Source organism: Malaclemys terrapin, chromosome 6 (assembly GCF_027887155.1).
Source record: "Malaclemys terrapin pileata isolate rMalTer1 chromosome 6, rMalTer1.hap1, whole genome shotgun sequence".
In the NCBI taxonomy this organism is placed as follows: Eukaryota; Metazoa; Chordata; order Testudines; family Emydidae; genus Malaclemys; species Malaclemys terrapin.
This window is the reverse complement of record NC_071510.1, coordinates 61,613,244-61,637,458: the sequence shown is the minus strand read 5'-3', so window position 1 is coordinate 61,637,458 and position 24,215 is coordinate 61,613,244. Positions and strand designations below refer to the sequence as shown.

At 39.6% G+C, this 24,215-nt stretch overlaps 1 long non-coding RNA gene across 1 annotated transcript in view; it reads left to right on the top strand.

Annotated features, from left to right (window-relative positions):
* The first annotated feature begins 749 nt into the window (after positions 1-749).
* The window catches only part of LOC128839085 (uncharacterized), a 36,839-nt gene continuing 13,373 nt past the window's right edge, over positions 750-24,215 (top strand). The window contains exons 1-2 of the long non-coding RNA XR_008445372.1: positions 750-837; positions 5,651-5,706. This is a non-coding gene — a long non-coding RNA (uncharacterized LOC128839085). The remainder of the gene's footprint in view (positions 838-5,650; positions 5,707-24,215) is intronic.

Below are 24,215 nucleotides of genomic sequence, written 5' to 3'. Positions count from 1 at the left end.
CAATTAGTTGCACAGGGTCACAGATGAGGCTAATAGTAAGATCCAAAGAAATTTATAAGCACAGAATATCCGAGGAAACACAAATTTTACTCTCTACTCTGGGGAGTTGTAAATCCCTATATAAAATGCTATTATTGAACCCTAAATTCTTTTCTCTTTCTAGCGTTGGCTTTCTTTGTGACTGGGATTCTTGGTATCTGGGGCTGCAGTAGATGATGCGCACATATTTACTGCAAAATATCCAACAGGGATAGAAGAGAATGATATATTGCCTGCTGAACTGTTCTGTGTCCATCGTTCAGTCATGAATATGAGGAGTCAAAAATGCACCACTGCAAAATAGACATAGGTGAAATGTTTTCCCCCATACACAAAACCATTAAGCATGTTTATTTATTTGGCTGTTATTTTTGCTGTACTGAGTTGCTTCTCTTAGTGTACCATGCACAAAGGTTGCATAAGGTTGAATACAGGGATTGCGTTCCCAGGTTGACAAGGTTACGAGAAACCCAGCAGCTTAGCCAAACTATTTTTCTATGGGTCCCTTCTAAATAACTTGCAAGTGGACTCTGGAGCACAGGTTGCACCAAATGTTCTTTGTCTGCTTAGTGCTTTGTTTGTTTTTTTGTTTGTTTGCTCATTAAGGGCCAAATTCTGATATTCCTACCCCCATCAAAATAGTACCTTATTTCACAAGTGAAGTCAGTTGGGCTACTCGCGATATAAGGTGTCATTCAATGTGAGGCTATCAGAATCTAGGTCTTGGTAGCATTTATCTTTCTCCTTTTGTTCTATCTTTGTTTCTTCCTGTACTTTTAAATTGTGCTTCTGCATCAGGTAAGTACTGGGGAGGGGGGTTGTTAATTATTCTTTAGTATAACTGTTGTATAGAGTAAGCAGTCTTAAGAAGAAGTTTTAGAAAATCAATAAGCTTTTTGGGACACTTTCAGCAATGTAGTTAAAACAAATGCCTAAATATATATGCATGTGAATAGCTCAACTGACTTGAGTGGGATTACTCATACATTTAAAATTAGGCATATGCTTAAATACTTCCTGAACTGGGGCTCAGTCAGAATTTTGTCAAACTTCTTGATTTACAATAAACAAAACATGTTTAAAGTCTTCCTTGGATCCTGGGTACAGATCTAGCATATTAAGCATGCTGAAGTCTGTGCTGTTTTCTCTCTTCTGCAGGGAGAATGATAGGAAACTTCAGTTCTTTCTAAAATTATAGATAGGTCTCATCTGAGTACACAACAAGCAGCACCAGACAAGAAAATGAACAAATGTGACACAATAATTTTGTATCAGCGCCTCCCATTTTTATTTTGGATGAGCAGCAGTGAAGTCGACTAGAATCCTGACCTGTGAAGTTCTGGCAGACAGTGCCTTGATGTTTGCAATTTTAGTTTGTTACATTTGTCCTTTTGGTGATTTGCTGGCAACGAAGTGAAGCTGAATTAGAACAGTAAACTATTAAGCAATGTTTACAGCAGCGTCAGAGATCACAGTTCTGGTCAGTTTTATTTTGCTGCCATCTGGAATGTAGAGTGGAATAAAAAAGAGAAAAAATGCATTGGGAGAATGTGGAGCCGTGGAAAGCGAGAGAAAGGGGAAAGGCAGAATACAGGGAAGGGAGATATCAAGACTATAATTTAAGGTAACTAAAGAGCCATCACAATTCACAAATGAAAGGGGTAGGAAGGAAAGCTCATATTATTCAGTTCCACTGGTTGCATCACACACAATTTTCCACCACCCACCCAGATCCCTCTAGATGTCTATCAGACCCGTTTTTGAACACCTGTAATGATACAGCCTCAATTACCATAGTAGGCAGTCTGTTGTCAGATCACATATACTGTTAAGATACTTTCCTAACATCTTATCAAAATGCTTATCTTACCATTCTCATCTAAAATACATGCAGTACATAAAAATGTAGCAGGTGTTTGTGGGATCCTGCAAATGTTCCTAGTTGCTTTTTGTCGAGTCTCTATATTTGTTCACATACCCTCCTCCTCCTACAGCACTGATTTCCCCAACTTCATACAGATGTGTTTGTCATGAATCCTCATAGTCTTAGACTAGGAATGCTTTCAAGTCAAGGAGAAAGAATAATCTAGGTTGTCAAATCTGGAACTTTTTGACAGAGAGCCTAGAGGGAACTATATCTGCAATTTCACTAGGCCTTATTGCATCCTCTTACAAGGCCCAATCCAATGCCCACTGGAGTCAGTGGGAGTCATTCCATAGGCTTCAATTGGCATTGGATCAGACCTATATGCTTAGACTATTAATGCCACTCCTGATTGGCCACATGAGCAACTTGAGGCTCATCTTTTCCATTGGATCTGAGAATACCACCTTTGTAGCGCTTCTGTCTATTGCTTCTTTGGCCATGGGAGATCATTTCTGATGGTTCAAATCCAAGTGTCTTGTTTGGTAATTTTAACCTTGTCCCGAAATCAAGGAGACCGTCCCACCTGCTATTTTTGAAATCAATGACTGGCATTTCAATGTTCATCTAACAATAACAATCACTTTTACAGATCTCTTTATCAGTATATCTCAAAGCACTTTATGAAAGTGGATGGTAAGCACAATGAACTCCATTTTACAGATGAAGAAAGTGAGGTAGACAGTGAGATTATAGGCTTTGCCCATGGTTGCACAGCAAGTTAATGGACAATTATTAATCCAGAACCCTACCCACTGGACCACATTGCCAGATTTTATTTCCTAAATTTAAAACATTTTAAATTTTTTAAAACATTGAGTAATCAAATTAAGAACATAATTACTTTACAACTTAACTAATGCTCTAATTTAAATTAAGTTTACAAAATTAAAGTAAATGTAGTTGATCTGCTTCTTAAAAATCCCCTTGTTTAATTTGACCCAAATAATTTCTGCCTACCTTTACTTTAAAATAAGTATGTCAGTTTGCTTCAGCATAAGGTTTTTGGTAGATGGTGTATTTAGCACATAATGTATTGGCAAAGTGTTTCATTTTATTTTTTTTAACACTTCACTCCACTAGTCTGTAAATACAACTGGGAGAGAAAGCTGTGTTATACAATTTCTGAGTTGTTTTATCAAATATCAATAATACTTAAAGGAAGGATACAAGTGGGAAACCATGTTTATACAAACCTGATGTTCCCTGGCTTCACTATATCTTGCTCAAGAGGTTAGCAACCTTATATTTCATAACAGGAAAGAAACTAAATCACAGGGAGTTCACCTACATACACATTTTTTTAGATAATTATTCAGCCAACATCACAGAGCTTAAAAACCCCTAGACTTCATGGTCTCTGAAGACTGAATTCATTATGTCTTAAACAAGATAAGATTTCCCTTTGGGATTTTGATCTGGATGCTTTCTTTATATAATTTACCTGTTTAGGAAGTAGGCAAAGAGAATAGATCGACTCTTGTAAGTCAGTACATATCAGATATTCAAAGATATTTTCTTGCTATTCCAGACTTAATAATGATTTTTTTGAAATGTAGGCAGGTTCATATTTTTCCCCTGGGTTGAGACATGAGGCCTAGTCTTTGTGCCATTTTCATTTATAGTTTTCCATAAGGCAAGATGCACAGGATGTAAAGCTCTCTAGTTATGACTCTATTAAGGATATGTGAAAAGAAGGTATAAATTGGAATTAGGAATCCTGTCCAAAGAGGTATAACTTGCTTAAGCAATAAAGTAATAGTGATAGTCTCTGGAAAATTTGGACATTTTTGGAAAAGTTAGTCCCAGAAGTGGATATGAACCCAGATTCCTTTTGCCTCCTTTTGGCAATAAACAATTGGGAAAAAAATCCCTAAAATGAAAGGGACAGATCCTTAGTATCATTCCACTGAATTTGATTTACTCTGGCTGAGAATCTGGCCCAAATCTCCATTAAAATCTACTTCTTACAGTTGAGTGGCTTAAAGCTGTGTACACAGGGACTGGTCTTAAGGATCTAAGCCATGTTTTCCTTGTGGAAAATGATGATGATGATGATTTTTATCAACATCTGTGAAATTTCATTTTTGTGATAGTCTCCTTTCACAGTAAATAACTGAGTTCTTGTGGAATTTTAATTTTAAATGCTTGTAATTGAATGAATTGTGGCTTGAAGAGGAAGAACAACTCTGATTTAAAGTCACTAGCCTTCATGAGTTTCATAATTCACAATGGCATCTCATTTATTCTGAAACATATGCAGTAATTGCTTTTCTGCCTTGCACAGTTTGTTACTGGTCTTGCTCTGCATCAAACATGTGAAACATAGGTTTACTTCTCAGTCCCTTTCTCCTTTTTTCCACTGGTCCTGGAATCTGTTGACAGGTCATGTAGGCTCTGGAGAAAGGAGGTAATTTAACATTGCTGAACTGTGGTTCATTTCACCTGTTTAAGGAGCAGCAATGGCCGGCTTTGAAGGGTGTTGGCTTATTTCATGCTTAAAGAGGGTGGCATGATGTGGGTTCTTGAGCAATATCTGTACACATGACCCCCCACCCTCCACTCCGCATCTCCATCAGCCTAGTATCTAAGTACTCTGGGAAACAAAAGATCCTACCAAGGGAAAAAATGCTCATCTCACTAGCAAGTGGAGCCAGGAATAGTGGAGACACCATTGGGGAGTAGGGGGGGAGGAATAAGATATCAACCAGGAGCAGTTAGGGCAGTGCTCCACATGCTTCTCCCCACACCCAAATTGCTGGGGGGCTGCTTCTTTCTATTGCCTCCCCTCTTCCCCTTCCTTATGTTGCAATACAGGCATGTTTGTGGGGGGAGGAAGGATGTCACATGCTGCAGCCAGGCACTGGAGCCTGTCTCTCCCACCACAGATGCCTTTGGGCAGTGGGGGGTGGTAATGGTACTGGTGATTGGCTCCTGCCTGGAGAAGCTGGGGATGAGAGAGGTTGCTACTGTATGCTGCCTAGGCAAGTAGCCCTATTGGGCTTCCTGTTTCAGCTGATCCTTCCCATCCTTAATCTAATATGCTGGATCTTTGGTGATGCCGGGGCGAGGCTCATTACCAGTTTTGCAGTCTTGAAGGATTCTTTCCATATGGCAAAATTGTTTCCACCATCCATCTGGCATCCTAGAGTTCTAGTTTTGGGTGTTTTAAATTACAATCATCACAACTTTCGTAGAGTCATAGATTTCAAGGTCAGTAGGGACAATTGTGATAATCTAATCTGGCTTCCTGTATAACACAGACCATACAGCTTCCCCAAAACAATTCCTAGAGCAGATCTTTTAGAAAAACATCCCATCTTGATTTAAAAATTGTTAGTGATTGAGAATCCACCATGACCCTTAATAAGTTATTTCAGTGGGTAATTATTCTCACTATTAAAAATTTAAACCTTATTTCCAGTTTGAATTTGTCTAGCTTCAACTTCCAGCTATTGGATCATGTCATACCTTTCTCCACTAGATTGAAAACCCCATTATTAAATGTTTGTTCCCCATGTAGGTACTGACTGTTATCAAGTCACCTTTTAACCTTCTCTTTATTAAGCTAAATAGATTGACTCAAGTAGCTCAGTCACTATAAGGCATGTTTTTTAATCCTTTAATCATTTTCATGGCTCTCCTCTGAACCTTCTCCAATTTATCAACATCCTTCTTGTATTCTAGATGCCAGAACTGAACACAATATTCCAGCAGCGGTCACACCAGTACCAAATACAGAGGTAATATAACCTCCCTACTCTTACTTGATATTCTTCTGTTATATACCCAAAGATCCATTTTTGGCCAGAGCATTGCACTGGGAGCTCATGTTCAGGTGATAATCCACCACAATCCTCAACTGTTTTCCAGAGTCACTGATTCCCAGGATAGTCTCTCCCTTATTGTAATTATGGCCTACATTCTTTGTTCCTAGATGTATAAACTCATATTTGGCCACATTAAAACGCATATTGTTATTTTGTGCTCAGCTTACCAAGCAATCCAGATGGCTCTGTAACAGTCACCTGTCCTATTCATTATTTACCACTCCCCCAATTTTTGTATTATCTGCAAACTTTATCGGTGATGATTTTATGTTTTCTTCCAGGTCATTGATAAATGTTAAATAGCGTAGGGCCAAGAACCAATCCCTGTAGGTCCTTACTAGAAACACACCCATTTGATGATGATTTTCTGTTTACAATTAAATTTAGAGTCCTATCATTACCCAGCTTTTAATGCATTTAATGTGTGCTATGTTAATTTTGCATCTTTTTAGGTTTTTTTAATCAAAATGTCAGGCGGTACCAAGTTGAACGCCTTAGAGAAGTCTAAGTATATTACATCAACACCTTTATCAACCAAACTTGTAATCTAATCAAAAAAAGATATCAAATTAGTTTGACAGGATTTATTTTCCATAAACCCATGTTGATTGGCATTAATTATATTACAACGTTGCAAGGTTCCAGTATGATTGGTGGGTTAAAAATGGTCCCTGTAACTTGGTGGGCTGCCTGGGCTTTGAACCTGGGCACAACAGCAGTGCAGAGTGACTGGAGGTGTGTCTGTCTCATGCATTTTATATCTTCCGCTTATCTCATCTCTCCTGTGTAGAGGAAGGGAGTGGGTAGGGAACCTGACTTCAAGTTAGGGGCCCAGTGCTGACCTGAGGTTCCAAGAGGACATGGCCTTCATAACCATTCTCAAGTTTATGATACCTGTGGCCATTAGTGCCAGTTGAGGTCCACACAGGAACAACCCTGCTAGGTAGTTTGGGGTTGTTAATCCAGTTGTTTAATAGTTTAAAATAAAGTTGCAGCCTTTGTAATTAACCATACTATGCTGTATATGTCTCATTGTTTCTGTCATCACATCAGTGCTTCTTTGCACAATCGAAAGTGATTATCTTTAATCTCTTTGGTGTTTATACTGTACTGAACAAACCAGTCACTCAATAGTGACAGTGTTATATCTCACTTTCCTAGAATTTCTCTCGTTTGCCCAATGCCTATTAGTTAAGCAGTCAAGCTTCTCTCATTCTCCCTCTAAACTCAGTACCCCATCCCACCTTCAGCCATCCCACCTTCAGCTGTTGTGTCAAATGTCATAAGCTAACCAGGAGCTGGTCTAGTCTGTACTTGAATGAAAAACCTCCAAAGAAAACTTGGGTACTGTGGAAAGTGATGTTAGTGATTCAGTAGGTGTCACTCTTCCCTCTGCATCATCGCTGAACCAATGCCACTATATGTGGTCCTGGAAATGGCATATTTGGGATAATATATCCTGACCACTCATGCAGATAGAAAGATTCTATGGCAGTGCGATTGAACTGTGGACTTTTTTCATATATAGTGACCATGTGTCCACATGTCCAAGAATCTTTGTGGAGGATGATTTGAGAATCGGTTTTGGACATTACAGAGTATGCTTTGCCATACAAATCACTGGTACTAGTTTTGGGGTTATCAGTGTAATAAACCATCTTTAAACTTCATAAAAGCATTAAAATGTGTTGTACTCTGTTTGGAAAAATGACATTGTAAGGTTTCACGTTTCTTGTGTCTCATTGATTACCTGGGATCTAAACGTTAAGCTGGGCTTTTCATTTTCTTGTTTTATCACCCAGTTACTTGAGGTTCTTGTGCAAATCATGCCTTCAGTGGCACACGTGAAATTCATTGTCTTCAACTTTGGAAGTTAGTAAACAATTCTGTCGGTGTGTAAGAAGGCATAGAATCCAGCTCTCTGGGCTGTGTTGGTTCCTCAGGGCTAACAAGTAAAAGCAGTAAAAATGTATTTTAGTCATTAAAGTCAGTAACCGTGACTGAATACACAGAGGGAGCAGAGCTGTTATGTGAGAAGGTGTCATTTCTGCAGTCAGTTTTCAGAGTAGAACTGCACTTTAATTTCGCACCACCTAGTAGCTGCTAAATATTTAGAAGAAAGGACCCATACTTCCTCCCCCAGGTTTAACAACTGTCGGGTTATTTCCCTGGTTTTTGCTATAGTACTAATGGAAAAGTTAATGGTAAAACAAAAAGAAGACATCTGCTAAGGAATCTGGTTGCTATTTAATGTTTTTTTTGGGTACAGCACATTCACCACCTGTTAATCCAAAGCATCTAGGGCTCAATCCTTGTGTGTGTACAAGCTATCAGGGAAGGAGAGGAAATGTGGTTATATGCCAGCCTTGCACTTGAACTGATATAGGTCAGTTAATGGCCTTCAGGTGACTTTTATGCCAGCTAGAGATCATTGGAGCACAGTAGTTCTCTCATACAATACTTTCCCCTTCATGGCCCACTCCCAATGTAATCCCTATGTTGCTGGTAGGTCCTACCTGCTCTATATCAAATAGGAATTTGTGCACACCAGGGCCATGCATATCTGTCCAGTTAGGGCAGCTTTGTGACCCCTTTGTGCCATAGGGCCAGCACAAAGGGGCTGTATGCTCTTTGTGAGTAGTAACTGTGATATACCTGGTGTGATACACCTTGCCATAAAGGATATGGCAAGATCCAGGAGTCAGCCCCCATCCCTTCCTCCAATACATTCTGTCTACAATATATATCCTGTAATGTAAGAAGCCAATGTAGCTATTACTATGAAAGTCTTAGCACAACTACTGTAACATACTGCTGTCTTGGTTTCTTGTTATTATAGGCACTATATCCTCTTTAGACAAACAGCACTTTTTATTAGATTCTGCCATCCCTTCACATGTTTAGTACCTGTTTCCTTGAATAGTTCAATTCATTTCAGTGGTCCTCCTCAAGAAGTAAGGTGCTACTCAGTGTGGGTAAGGGTGGCAGAATATGGTGCATAGTAGGGTTATTAGTCCTGCCACATCAAATAGTAGCTAAGCTCAGGTTCTAGCCAAACTGTGATCAATCAGCCCCGCTCCACACACAATCACACCAGTTGCTAGTGACTTCAATGGGTTTCCTAAGCTACTGCACTGTGGTTATGGAGACTTTACCCTCAATCTAGTACCAGCTGGAGTGGGAGTGTTTTCCTGTTTTGCCTATGAATACCCTTTGCTGGTTGGGACAATGGTCCTAGCTGGTGGCTCTATCAAAGATGCGGGAATAGTCAACCTTTCTGAAAATTGGTAACTCCAAGATTATCCAGATACTTGGAAATTTATCCGTGATGCACTATAAATCACTTATTTTCTGTTACTCAAACAGAATTATTTTAAACTACAAATAGAATCTCAACACTGAAATTTTTACTTTCATTGATCTAATATACATATATTTTAAACCAGTATAAACATTAAGGCTGATGACGAACATGATGGCATTTTGAACTGTCACATTTTATCATGTGGAATAACATTCACTGGCGGGTTTTTTTTAAAGTATATCACATGCAAATGCTTCTATCTAAAGGCTGATGACTTTTTTTTTTTAAGATTATTTTGAGCTGTCTCTATCACACCTGCATCTATCATTCTTTACTTCTGTTTTTAATCATCCATTTTAGGTGCTCAGATACTGCCAGGATAAGCAAAGTGTAAAAGGCCTGATAGATGAATGTGAACCGTGTCACAAACACGTGGACAAAGAAATGTAACAAAAGATCCCAGCTGAGAAATAGCTCATTACCCTTCTCCTCCTTTGCTAAAAACCCTGTAAAATGACTGCTTTACCTTGGCCAATAATTAGTACCCTTATCTGGAGCAATGCCTGCTGTGTACAGCATCTCCCCCAAAGATGAGTAAATAAAGCACAGGGTACATCTGAGAGTAAATAACCCCATACAGGGAAACATACTTTAGCCTGAGAAACAATTGAAAGGAATCTGTCATAGCTTCACAATTAAAGGTACAATATTAGTTTCTGTCTATCTGTCATGTCTATAGAAAAAACAAAATCTTTACTGTTACTAATGGTTCACTAGTCTAACAGCCCTATTTAAAATAACTGCACAGTTCCCAGACCAAAAATAAATACCTCTTGAAGGGAAGCTGAGGCAAATTTACCACTTATTACCACAGAGCAGCTTGACATCACTTCATTTCAAATTTCAAACTGACTATCCACGCAGCAGGAGGGATATTCATTTTAAATTAAACATGCCAGGAATTGGACTTCAAAGGAAGCAAGGAGAATATTTTGTTTCCTCACTGGAAATTCTCTATGTCTGCACCAGTGAATTTTGGCTCACTATTTTTCCTGTTAAAATTAATTGCTATCCATGCTAAGCTAGAGCAATTAGATCATGAAAGAACTCTTACAGTGGCTCATGACATGGGAAGAGGATGAGGGGCACAAAGAAGGAGATGTAGTTATCAGACTACTGATACCAACTGCTATCAGAGCTTAAAAAAAATACAGGAGAGGGAGCTTAGGAAAGCAAGATTTGAAGTTTTTATCAACTAACTGTTGGTCTGAGATGCATAACTTGCAGTGTGTGAAACTTGGGAATACAACATAGGATGAGGGAGATGAAGCTTGCCTCAACATGCGTCCATTAGCTGTAATTAATGTTGTTGTCACAGAGGTGTTCACTTAGAACCATATCTGTCTTGTCTGTGCTCATAATAGGATTAGGAACACCCATTTTAAGGGGTTTATAAGCAACTAGAAAAAATTGGCTTGAACCAAAATCTTGTCTGACAGGTCTAACCCCTTAAAGCACCTTTAAAAAATATCATCTATGTTTAAATTGCAGCAGGAGTACAAGCAAATGTGCATATTTGCTGGATCTGGGCTCTTTCTAACTGCAGTTCTATAACTCAGTATGTTTCTTTTCTTTAAAAATGTTGCTGTCATTAATATGGAGTGTGATTAATATATATGAGAGAGGTATGAGTGTATCTGTACAGTTAAATGAAATCAGTGATTGTTTCAGAATAAACGTTAATGAATATACAGCCATATTTTGTAATTTCTTATACTGTATGCAAGTTAGTGTATTATTGATGTAAATGTTGCATACTAATGCCCAGATGGGTTTGATCAGGAATTACTGTGTGAAATTCTATGGCCTGTGTATGTCGAAGGTCAGATTATGATTAAATTATCATAATGGTCTCATCTGAGCTCTGCATGTGAGTATAAGCTGAGATGGCATCAGTTAGCTAAGGATTATGATTAAATCATCCAAATACTTGAATTCTAAGATATTATCATGAACTGGTCTTGAGCTGTGTGTACACATGTACTACTGTCCTCTTCTGGATGGAGTCAGAACTGCTATACTGTGGTTCATACTCCCTATACAGCTAACAACGAAGAGTCTCACTTAGCTCAAGTGACAGGGGACTATTTTTAGAACAGGTGGTTCTGCATTCCATTCCCTTTGTCACCATGAAACTCTGAGAAGCCATGGCTTACAGCATAATAGCAACAATAAAATTCCTAGGGGACCACAAATTGGTTATATTAATAAGGGTCACATGGTAATAAAAAAGTGGGGAAAATCTGGTGCTTGAAATAAAGCTAATATTTTCTCTGGTGGTTACTTGGGGCTTTCTGCAGCATGCGGCGAATGACAGCATCAAGTTAACAGAAAGGAAGCATAGCAACAGCATGCCTTGTCACTTAGTAACTAGATGGAATTACGATGAGGAAGGAATGAACATATATAAGTAAAATATTCAAAAATATAGATATTTATTCAAATAATAGATGGAAAACCAGAGAGAAGAAAAATGGAAATAACTAAGATTCTCCAAGTACACTTCAGTGAAGTGCTAAAAAGAATCCTAACTGTCTGTCACCATTCAATGTGCCATAATTTTATTATCTTTCCACATGAAGCGGTGCTATTGCAGTGCTGTTACATTCTCTCCCTTCACCTCTGGGTGCCAAAGAAGTTTGACAGATGAACCTTCAAGGAAATACTTTATTTTGCAGACACGGATTGATATTTTATTATACAAACCACATCTACATGAGTGATTTTCCCTATGTGCTGTCATGCCCAATGCTGATGAATATACAGTGATATATTTCAGCTAAAAACAGAATCCCAATTAATTTCCCTGTTATGTTCTTTCACCCTGGGACTGAAAGTGTGTTCCTTATCATTAGAATTCCTTCCTTTACCCACTGATCCAAGTAAAGCATAGAAGAAAAAAGAGAAACCAGACTGCTGGGGAAAGAAAACTCTTCCTATTCGAGCTACCTCCTGACCATTAAAGTTCTGCCAAAGATGTCAGCTTTTTAATGAAAAAAATCACTCTAAAACACAATTCAAAACTCTTTTTAAGGGATAGGGAATGAGATTTTGGGAAAGTGGCAGGACATGATTTTATGTTGTTAGATCTTCTAGTTTGGATATTTAATCAAATATGCAATCCAGATCTTGTACAATGCTAGAGATTATTACACTTATAAACCATTTTCCCCTTTCACTGCCATTGCTTCAGCAGCTCTTCATTTTCAGTGGAGTACAAGTACAGCTCCTTATCTACAAGTTCTCATTTTTATAGGCTCAAGGTAGAATTGTAAGCAAATGTTAGGAACACACCTTTATTGCTTATTTTGTAGAAGACATGACACAAGAGTGATCTCTCTTTTACACTGCACCATCTTTTGATGTTTTGTCTCAAAATATTGATGTATTAGTCATGAATTTGCATAAGCAACATCACATACATTTTCTCTACTCTCTTTGCAGTAAAGAAAGCTTTACCGCAACTGTGCTTGACTAGGGAGGAATCACGTTGTGTTTGGTAACTCTTTCTGTTATTGAGTAGCTTCTGGGATTGAATGAGCATTTAACACAAAGAAAGGTAGTATTCCAAACTTCATTCACCATAGGGACAAATATTTTATGTGTTCAGGGTGCTTTCAAAACAATTACCATTTAAATTTGGGTCACAGAGTGTATATATATATATATATATATATATATATATATATATATATATATATATATATATTTTAAATATTCTACCTTTTTGGAAATTTTCATAATAAGCTTAGCAAAATACTTGAATATATTTTAAAGATACCAATATTAACATCATCATTTTCCCTGTGTAGCATAGTCAGTAAAGTTGATTGGTGGATGACCATTCTGTTTCACAGAATTATGTTAAGAAGCCTTGATTGTGTGTGTGTTGGCATGTTTCTTCTTCTGCAAATATGAATTCCATGTTTTTATGGCCTCTTTTCAATTAAAAGGAACTCTGTCAAGAAAGTATAAGACCAACATTTATGACACAACAAACAGTGGGGTCCTAGTCCATGACTGGGAGTCCAAAGTTCTACCACAATACTACTAATAAATAATATTAACAATAAAAAGTTTCATAAAATTTTATGGTCCAGATTCTGCTTATCTTACTCCTGTTGAGAAAGATTTACTGCAAAAGCAGCTCCATTGAATAAAATGAGACTGCTCTCAGAATAAGGTACCACTCAGTGGGATTAAGAGTGGTAGAATGTAGCAAAATGAATAAAAATATTTTCATATAAACATTCTCTAGCAGTGTTGTGAACCCAAACATCTTAACATTGTCCTAGTCTGTGAGAAAGTGTTTCATCGTCCAAGCCAAGTAAAATGCAAAAGTGAACGATGACCATACATCCAAATTAGACTTTCTTACAATTATTTTATTTTAATAATTTGTCATATAATTTGTGTCATAAATAAGGAGTTTTGTTATTAACAACATATTAGTTTTATCCTAGCAGCTTCCCTTTAAGGTCAAGGCAGAAAAGCAGTGGGTTTATATGTAATAGAAATTGTGAACTTTTTCAGCCCTTGTTGAGTTGCTGTCCCCATGCGCTAAGATCCAAACTAAACAAAAAGTAGTATCACTTCCACCTGGTTTCCATACTGAAGACGGGTGTAAACATATAGCATATTTCTATTTAAAAATCATTCTTGCTTTAATAAAGAATTTAAGAGCCCACCATCTTACTTCCAAAGTTGCTTGTAATTTTTTTTTCTCCTCCACAAATGTCTGTATACCTGGCAGAGATCAAGAGAAAATTGTGTCCTACAAGAATTGCTGTATCCGAGCCAAGTGTTGCTTCTACTGTACTTTATCTGATCATGATCAGGCATCTTCCATGGATCTTTTTTTTGTTGAAGGTGAAACAGCAGTCTGAGAGAAAGAAGGTGGAAGGCTCAAATGCCAACAGACTTTGCCTTAAAGCTTCAGAAGCCCAGTTTTATGGGGCTAGGATTTTAGCACTAGTGTAAAATTATAGCACTTGCCATTTCCTATGGTGCTAGAATCCAGAAAGGAGTTCCTTGTTAGAAATACAGAATATAATCTTACATTCTGTTAATTCAGCAGGGCCGTCCCTATATTCATGCATATGAATACCCGTTGTATACCTTTCTGAGGCAACTGCTGGATATGGTGTTCTTTATGAGAGCTAGTTTGTGACATTGCATTAGCCTTACTATGGTCCATCAAGCTAATTTAATTGCATCAGGAAATGAGAGCAAGGGCATCATGATGGTGCAGCTTTTCTCTCCCAGACCCAATCAGGAATCCCCAGACATGGCAGAAGTCTCAAGTAGAGACCTGCTCTGCTCAGTATGCTAATTGGGAGCAGGGTTTAAAGGATATAAAACATGTAGTGCTCACAAAGCTGATTTTCAGTCAGCTGGAGCGAGGTCACTGCTACCACTTGCCCTTGCTCCAGCAGTAGAGTACATCATCTCACTCCAGAGGGGTTATCTGCAGGAAGGGAATATACAATAGTTGAGTATGGTTGACTAGGAGACCAAAAACTATTGTCAGCTTGGTATTTTTATGTTTTAAATTGAACTATCACATTGATGAATTAGCATCGAATCCTATCACTCTAATTTGATAATTTGCCTGTGCATTAGGATAAGTAGGATTTGCATAATAGTTTTCACTTGTCTATTTAGAAATAAAATAGTTTGATATTTGTGTGGACTAAATGGGATCAAGCTACCAACTGCCAGGAGACTAATTTGATTTTAAAAAGACACCACTGGGATTAAACTGAGTTTGCTACTGCTGGGCAGCAGCTGCTTCTGCCACATCCCTGGAGGTTTCTTCTTTTTCCCCAATTATTTTGCTCTCCCACTCCAGACTGACCATTTGTATCAAGTTAATCTTAAATTCACATTTTTATTTTCAAAACCCAGAACCAAATTGCAAATCCTCCATTAACTAGTCCAGCCTTTTTGGGGATGGTAGCCAAAGAAGTGATGAAACTTCCATGGGCCTCAACACACTAGTAACCTCACAACACCCCCTGAGAGTAGGGAACTGAGTCACAGGTTAGATAATTAACTTGCTGTAGCTCACACATGAGTTCCATAGCTAAGTTGTGGTTTGAAGCCAGGTCTCCTGAGTCCCAGTCCAGTGCCCAATCCACTAACGTACCTTTCCGACCTATTGCAAGTTTCAGTACCATACCTCTTAAAAAAAAAAAAAGTCAAGCATCAAAAAGGGCTCTGTCCTCCCAGCATCCTCTTACATCTCTTTAAAATTCTGCAATTGTCATCCTTGCAACTCTGAATTCTTTAGGTTGCCTCTAGTGGGTATTTTTATACATCTTTTATTTTATAACTAGATTTTATACATAATGTGTAATACTCAATGGAGATTTTACATTTTTTTTCCTGGGGCTACTTGATAACATTTTTTTCGATCTATTAAAGCACCCAACTCCTTTCAAAGATAGGTCTACAATATGATGTGCCAGATCTGACTTTAGGCACCTGCAAAACTTGCAGTCTCTGGTGGGAGATCACTAACTTCAGATCAATTAGAACATCATGTTTCCTCCCTTTTTGTTGTATATTTATTTTTTGTGTGTCTAAATGTTTCTGGCAAAGGAATTTCCAGGGAGCTGTCATTCTTCTAGCACAAAAGTATATTATCAAAGTATTTCCGCAGGTAATACCAGGAGAATGCTAAAATCATCCACAAGTCCAGAGAACGAAGGAAAAATCCTGATACCTAATGGTAAAATTCTTCAAGCTTTCCATTTAAAATGCCAGTGTTTTTTCTAGGAAATGCTGTGGTGATAGAGAATTAGTTCTAGAAAGAAATAGATGAAAATTTAAAAAAAAATAAAGAAAACTTCTGGGACATATTCTGATCTCATGTCAGTTTTACACCAATGTAGTTCCATTGATTTCAGAGGAGTTACTCCTGATTTACACCCATGTCTGGGGGATTAGACTGTTGATGGGTATCTACATCTGTGTGCATGAGATTTACCTGTATTTAAATATGTATATCTTGTCTGGGTATGTTTAAGAGCCTTGTGTATTTATATATCAAAATTAATACAAATATTTATGAAAGAAAAACAATACTTGCGGAAGTTTCAATATTTCTGTAGCTGTGGACATCCTTAAGCTTTCTCTCTTTCTGTCTCTCCATCTAGTTATATCTTCTATGAACTCCATCACGATATTATCTTAGCATTTCCCAAGTATTTCAAAAGAAATACAATAACAGTATATCATTCTTTCTTCCTTACCAGCATGTTGGTGGAATAGTTGGATTAGAGTGAGTGTGTGTGTGTGTGTGTGTGTGTGTGTGTGTGTGTGTGTGTAAAACACACACACACGAGAGAGAGAGAGGATGATATGGAAGGGGAAAAACAAAGTCAAATAGATGAGGGGGCAACCAGGATCCAGTCTGGTCCTTGCACAATTTAGAGCAGCCTGCCGGCCCAATACTACTGGAACATGGCATGTTCCTGCTGTGCCCTTCACAGGTTTCCCCATAATTCTGCCTGTGCCAGGGAATAGGTGGTGTGCAGCTGGCTATGCCATCATCACACCACCCAGACATTTCCCTCCGCAAGGAGGTTCTGTGGATTGAGGTCAGCTGTCTGCCCATTTATGTCACGTGACGTAAAAGAGAGAACAGTGCTAAGGATCAGGTCTGAAGTTTTTAGGTAGTATTTCTTTAATTTTTGTAAATATAATTTAGTTTTATATTTATGTTTGATACCTTATAGGCAAAGAGGGTTCAGGAGCTTGTAGATCTACTCCCCTTCCCCCAGAGGACAGATGTCCCTCTGATCACCTTCTCTACATTTTTTTCATGAAACACCATGCACCATCCCACGTCTTCTCCTGTCCTGTGTGCTTCATTATATTATAGCCCTGATCTCTGTGATGAAGGCTTTCAGTATATATTCTACTGCTTCCAAGAAACATTTAAAAAAAACATTTTTTTAAAAAAATAGATCTCATTCACATTGTCACAACTTCATGGCTCTATTACTGATTGTCTCACATTTAGTTAAAAGCACTAATTACATGTTTAAATAACAGCTGTGGACGTTTTTCTTCTTCTGGAACCTTGCAGACAAATTTTCAGAATTTTGTTGGTTTTTAAGCTTTCATGTCCTTTAACATTTAGGAAAACTGAGAGTCTGAAAATGTTATAGCTCAAGTTCATCCCATGAATGCTGCAGAGGTGTGGCCACATTAAAAAGTGAGTGGCCCCTGGAATATGTGGAATACCCTGTCATGTGACATGGGTATTGTTCTTTGTAACCCTGACCCAGATCATGTGACTGGGACCAGGAAATCCAGTGCAGTTTCTTACCTGCATTCTGATGTGTCACAAATTTATTATAGTTGGAAGTGTGCAGGACACCAGGAATGAAAATATGAGTTCTGTATCCTCATTTTGGTTTGAGATCACCAGAATAGATTTAAAAAATGTCTGCTTTCATCCCTTGGCTTCCATGGTTGCCTCTTTGCAATGGAATCATACCAGGAAGGAATTTGGTTTTATCTTCACGTATGATTTACCCTGACTTGCCTCAAAGTTGAATAAAAATAGTTATAATTTTAGTTAACATAATTATTTACTGCAAAATAGTCACTGCTTATGTGTATATAATACACAAAATGTCTGAGTCTTGAGAAGTACTAAGCACTTGCCACTCCCACTGGACCTATCGGGACTAAGCCCTTTAGAAATGTGCAGTGTAAATCATTGTCTATGAATTAAAAGAAAACTGAATGCTTTTCCCCTCCTGGAACTTGCATTTTTCAGATCCAATATAAAAATGCAACACAATCTATCTGGTAGAAAAAGGGTTAAGATTATTATTCCTTGTTCTAAATGGTATTTACATAGGTTTAGGCAATAATATAAATCCCCCAAATCACTGATAATCTTTAGTGAGATAACCCTACAGTGAAGTCATTTGCATATCAGGTTAAGCTGATCTTAAACTTACAAGTACTCATTGGAACATTAGACCTCATTGCTGATAAGTTTTTGGCATCAAATGCAACCTGCATATGTATTTATTTAGTTAGTTTCTTTTTAGATAGTACTCTTCATTGTGAGAGGACTAGAACTACACTGGAGTAAACTCGGTACTCTGAAAAGCACATCTGGACTATAGCTCAACTTCTTTCTCGATTAGTCCACAATTGTATGTGTACCTTTCTAGTTTTGTCTCTGGCCTGGTTTACACTATGAGTTTAGGTCGAATTTAGCAGCGTTAAATTGAATTAACTATGCACCCGTCCACACAACAAAGCCATTTACTTCGACATAAAGGGCTCTTAAAATCGATTTCTGTACTCCTCCCCGATGAGGGGGTTAGCACTGAAATCGATATCACTGGTTCGAATTAGGGTTAGTGTGGACACAATTCGACGTTATTGGCCTCCGGGAGCTATTCCACAGTGCACCATTGTGACCACTGTGGACAGCACTTTCAACTAAGATGCACTGGCCAGGTGTACAGGAAAAGCCCCGTGAACTTTTGAATCTCATTTCCTGTTTGGCCAGTCGAGCTCATCAGCACAGGTAACCATGCAGTCCGAGAATCGAAAAAGAGCTCCAGCCTGGACCGTGCGGGAGGTACTGGATCTGATCGCTGTATGGGGAGACGATTCCGTGCTAGCAGAACTACGTTCCAAAAGATGAAATGCCAATACATTTGAAAAAATCTCCAAGGGCATGATGGAGAGAGGCCACAACAGGGACTCAACACAGTGCTGCGTGAAAGTTAAGGAGCTCAGACAAGCGTATCAGAAAACCAAAGAATCAAATGGACACTCCGGGGCAGAGCCGCAGACATGTCGCTTCTACGCTGAGCTGCAGGCAATTCTAGGGGTGGCCGCCACCACTACCCCATCCCTGACCGTGGATTCTGAGGAGTGGGTACTATCAACCACGCCTGAGGATTTTGAGGATGGCGAAGATGATGATGAGGAGGAGGACGAGCTTGAGGAGAGCACACAGCACACCGTACTCCCCAACAGCCAGGATCTTTTTCTCACCTTGACTGAAATACCCTCCCAACCCTCCCAAGGCAGTATCCCAGACCATGAAGCTGTAGAAGGGACCTCTGGTGAGTGTACCTTTGTATATATAATACATGGTTTAAAAGCAAGCTTTTTTTAATGATTAATTTGCCCTGAGGACTTGGGATGCATTTGCGGCCAGTACAGCTACTGGAAAAGTCTGTTAACGTGTCTGGGGATGGAGCGGAAATCCTCCAGGGATATCTCAATGAAGCTCTCCTGGAGGTACTCTAAAAGTCTTTGAAGAAGGTTTCTGGGGAAAGCAGCCTTATTCCGTCCTCCATGGTAGGACACTTTACCACGCCATGCTAGTAGCAAGTAATCTGGTATCATTGCATGACAAACCCTGGCAGCGTATGGTCCTGGTGTTTGCTGGCATTCAAGCAACATCCATTCTTTATCGTGTTATCCTCAGGAGAGTGATATTGTTCATGGTAACCTGGTTGAAATATGGGAATTTAATTAAGGGGACATTCAGAGGTGTCCGTTCCTACCGGGCTGTTTGCCTGTGGCTGAAAAGAAATCCTCCCCGCAGTTAGCCAAGCAGTGTGTGTGTGTGTAGCGGGGGGGCATTGGTGTTGAGCTGTTCGCGTTTGGCTGGCAGGGATCCCTGATACTAGCTACGCAGTGGGGGGAGGGGTAAAACGATCAGCCCAGAGAATTGGATGGGGGGGGTTAGTTTGGTTTCAGCTGCTGCATGTTAACATGAAAACCACAGCACTCAACGGACTTTACTTGGTATGGGAAAGGAGGGCGCTGCTTTTATAAAGTTTGCAGAAGCCGAAAGACTGTGGCTTAGCATGGCTGCCTGCAAGCCAAATTCTGTTGCCCGGCCCTGCATCTGTGATCTCTAACACCAAAGCCGCAGGCACTCAATAGATGCAAAATGCGACCTTGCACCGAAATCATGTATGCTATGTAATGTGAATAGTGTTGTTCACCATGAAAGAGTATACCCATTGTTCTGTAAAATGTATCTTTTTAAATACTTCTCTCCCTTTTTTCCCTCCTGCAGCAGCAAATTTTTCAAGCCTCCCTCCTCCGTCCCGAAGGCTATCTCAGATAAGGTGGTGAAAAAAACGAACGCGCAATGAAATGTTCTCTAAGATCATGCAGTCGACCTGCAATGAAAGAGCTCATCAGAATGCATGGAAGGACACAGTATCACAGTACAGGAAAGTGGTCAATGAACATGAGGACAGAAGGGACAAACGTGAGGACAGGAGGGACGATCGAGATGAGAGGTGGTGGCAGGAAGATCAGAGGAGGCAGGATGCAATGCTGGGGCTACTGTGGGATCAAACGGACATGTTCCGGCGTTTGGAGCTTCAGGAATGGCAGCAGGATCACAGACTGCCGCTGCAGCCCCTGTTTAACTGCCCTCCCCAAGTTCCATAGCTTCCTCACCCAGACGCCCAAGAATGCAGGGGGGAGGCTCCAGGCACACAACCACTCCACCCCAGTGGACAGCCAAAGCAACAGAATGCTGTCATTCAAGAAGTTTTGAAGTGGCCTTTTCCTCCCCTCCTCCCATACCCCACCCTTGCTACTTTGTCAGTTATCTCCCTATTTTTATAATTAATAAAGAATACATGGTTTTTAAATGATAGTGACTTTATTTCCTTTACAAGCAAGCGGTGATCGAAGGGGGGAGGGTTGGTGGCTTACGGGGAATGAGTCAACCAAGGGGGCAGGTTTTCATCAAGGATAAACAAACAGAACTGTCACACCGTAGCCTGGCCAGTCATGAAACTGGGTTTCAAAGCTTCTCTGATGCGCAGCGCTTCCTGGTGTGCTCTTCTAATCGCCCTGGTGTCTGGCTGCACGTAATCAGTGGCCAGGGGATTTTCCTCAACCTCCCACCCCGCCATAAACGTCTCCCCCTTACTCTCACAGAGATTGTGGAGCACACAGCAAGCAGCAATAACAATGGGGATATTGGTTTGGCTGAGGTCTGAGCGAGTCAGTAAAGTGCACCAGCGACCCTTTAAACGTCCAAATGCACATTCTACCACCTTTCTGCACTTGCTCAACCTGTAGTTGAACAGCTCCTGACTACTGCCCAGGCTGCCTATGTATGGCTTCATGAGCTATGGCATTAAGGGGTAGGCTGGGTCCCCAAGGATAACTATAGGCATGTCAACATCCCCAACAGTTATTTTCTGGTCTGGGAAGTAAATCCATTGCTGCAGCCGTTTAAACAGACCAGAGTTCCTGAAGACGCGAACGTCATGAACCCTTCCCGGCCATCCCACGTTGATGTTGGTGAAACATCCCTTGTGATCCACCAGTGCTTGCAGCACCATTGAAAAGTACCCCTTTAGGGGATAGACTGAGGGGTCTTAGAAATCAATGAACAATAACATTACAAAAGGCAGCTTTCCAATGTGTTCCAAACATTTCACAACTGCAGAGACTGAAGATATCTTTATGGCTGATAATGTGAATGGATGGTCTCAAGCGATCAATATGTGCCATTGGTTTCATTTCAGCCTAGGTTAGTAGCACCCAGAAATCATTACCATTTAAATGAAATGAGTTGGTGGTCTCAGTCCATGCCCAAGTTGACAGGTGACCACATCCCAAACAATATCATCGGTTGTTTGGCAATTTCTGGAGAGGCCAAAGACTGACTGAGCGCTGAAGGGGGAACTGCTGGATCCTTTTGCTTGACATGTGGTCCCTACGGAACATGATTTTGGAAATATTGGCAAAAGAAGATGCGGAAATTGTTCTGCCAAACTCAGTGGTACTTGTTCTGAGCAGAGAGAATTCAGTTCTAGTGCTCTTTCTGGAGCATTAAAATCAGCTTACTTAGCAACAAATACAGCTAGTAACAAAAATTATCATCCTAAGTACTTATTCATATTTATCTTTATTTTATTTACTAGTATCCATTTAACTAATGGAAAGATTAACCTACTGATTTGTGCTGATAAATCTGGAATAGTGGTAATACTAACTGTAAATAGCAGTAAATGGAACGTGCAAATTTTCACAGGTGGGCTGAGATGAGGGGAGTGCATTTGTAAAAGTGTGTGATAGGAACCACTGCGGTTTGTGCTGCTGCAGCATTGCTAGAGTCATTGGGGCTATTTCTGATCAGAGTTACAACAGCGTAAAAGTTTAAAAGCAGAACTAGACTCATTACACTTGCCTCAGGAATGGCGCCTGGGGGAGTGGCCCTTCCTCAAGGCCTTATAATGCAGATAGTGGCTTAAAAACCAGTCTTGCCCCTCTGTGTACACAGGCACGCAGAGGGTTAGCCCACTGCATCATCTAGCCATCTGGAATCATGTTAATTGTTGTTCTGTCATCAAGAAGCAGCCCCAACAGTGCATAATGTATTGAAATAATTTGCACTTATGGGAGAGGTGGAGGGCTAGAAATTTCTCAGTGCAGTTTAGTCAGGTAGAGCCTGCCACCTTTGATTTCTCAAAAAGCACAGTCTCCTTATCTGCGTGACAAAATAATCATATGGATTTTTGTGTGAGAGGACGAAGGTAAATCAATATCAAACCGCTGCACAGGTGCCTTTGTTATACTGGAGTGCTAACAAAGGCAAGATCAAGTTTCTATACTTCATCTCTGCCCCCAAGCTATTTTAAGATGAACCCAAACAAATATTAATGAACTGAGAAACTTTCTCGGTGTGACCACAATGTTGAGATTGCATGGGAAGTTTCTCTTGAAGCAAAAGGAGTGGGCAGAGAAGACCTGCTTGGCTAATTTGAAAGAAAGGCTTGTTTAGACTGAATATACACCTCTACCCCGATATAACGCGACCCGATATAACACGAATTCGGATATAATGCGGTAAAGCAGCGCTCCGGGGGGGCAGGGCTGCGCACTCCGGTGGATCAAAGCAAGTTCGATTAACGTGGTTTCACCTATAACATGGTAAGATTTTTTTGGCTCCCGAGGATGGCATTATATCAGGGTAGAGGTATATTGGAGAAATTGTTCAGGAACGGTTCATTCCTGTTTTTAAAAAAAATCCTTATAATATTGCCAAGGTCAGTGAGGTCTGCAGTGATTTCCTGTCTGAGTGCCAGTCAGGCAAATTAAAGCTACTGACTGCTTTATGTTACACCTCCAGTATTTTTCTACCCCAAAGGATGCAGGCAATTTGTAAAATGCAAATATGTGCAACTTCTTTGGGCCAGTTCCTCTACTTGGATATTCCTATCGCTACCAACCCCGATTCCCACCTGGCCAAGATTTCTGAGATCTGCCCCAATTTCTGATAGCAATAAGGCTGACACTGAATAATTAAACTGAGAAAGCCACTTACTACCTACATATTTTGTCTAAATTTTTGAAAAATCCAAGAGTGTTTTGTGCAGTAGGAGCGGGTTCAGAATCTGTGAGTGTTTGAGCCTGCTGATGTGGTGGAGTAACGAGGAACAACTCCTGGTTTCCTTAAACTGGCATAATTTCAGTGAGGAGGAGAAAATTTTTTGTAATATCTTCTTGAATTTGCTGATGATTTAAAAAATAAAACATAGACTAGTCATCTTGTGGTGGTGAGCTCTGCTGGTCTGTCACAACAAAGAAATGAAACTAAAATATCTCAAACATTTATCTTAAATATTCTCTAGTCAGAGATATCAACCAGTTCTTCCACCACACAAACACTATTAAGCTCTTTTTGCTTTTGGAATTAATTGTGATGAGTTGACAGAGCTCCAGAGATCTTTGAAGAATAAATCGAATATGTCAGTTTGCTCTGAATTTTCCACACCTCTCCAGTGCATGTTAAATTGAAGACCTTTTAAGTACATTGTAATCCTGTAGCAGGCATTTGTCAAATTAGAATTTTCTGTGGCATCAGTATAAATTAAAGCTCAGTTGATATTTATTTTTATAACTAAGCTGATAGTTATATTTTACTGTTAGGGGCATGCAATTATGCTCACTTGCATGGATTTATTTTCAGCATCTACAATATATGGGATTTTAAAAGGTTTTGCTTTATGCTTACGTGCAGCTTGGC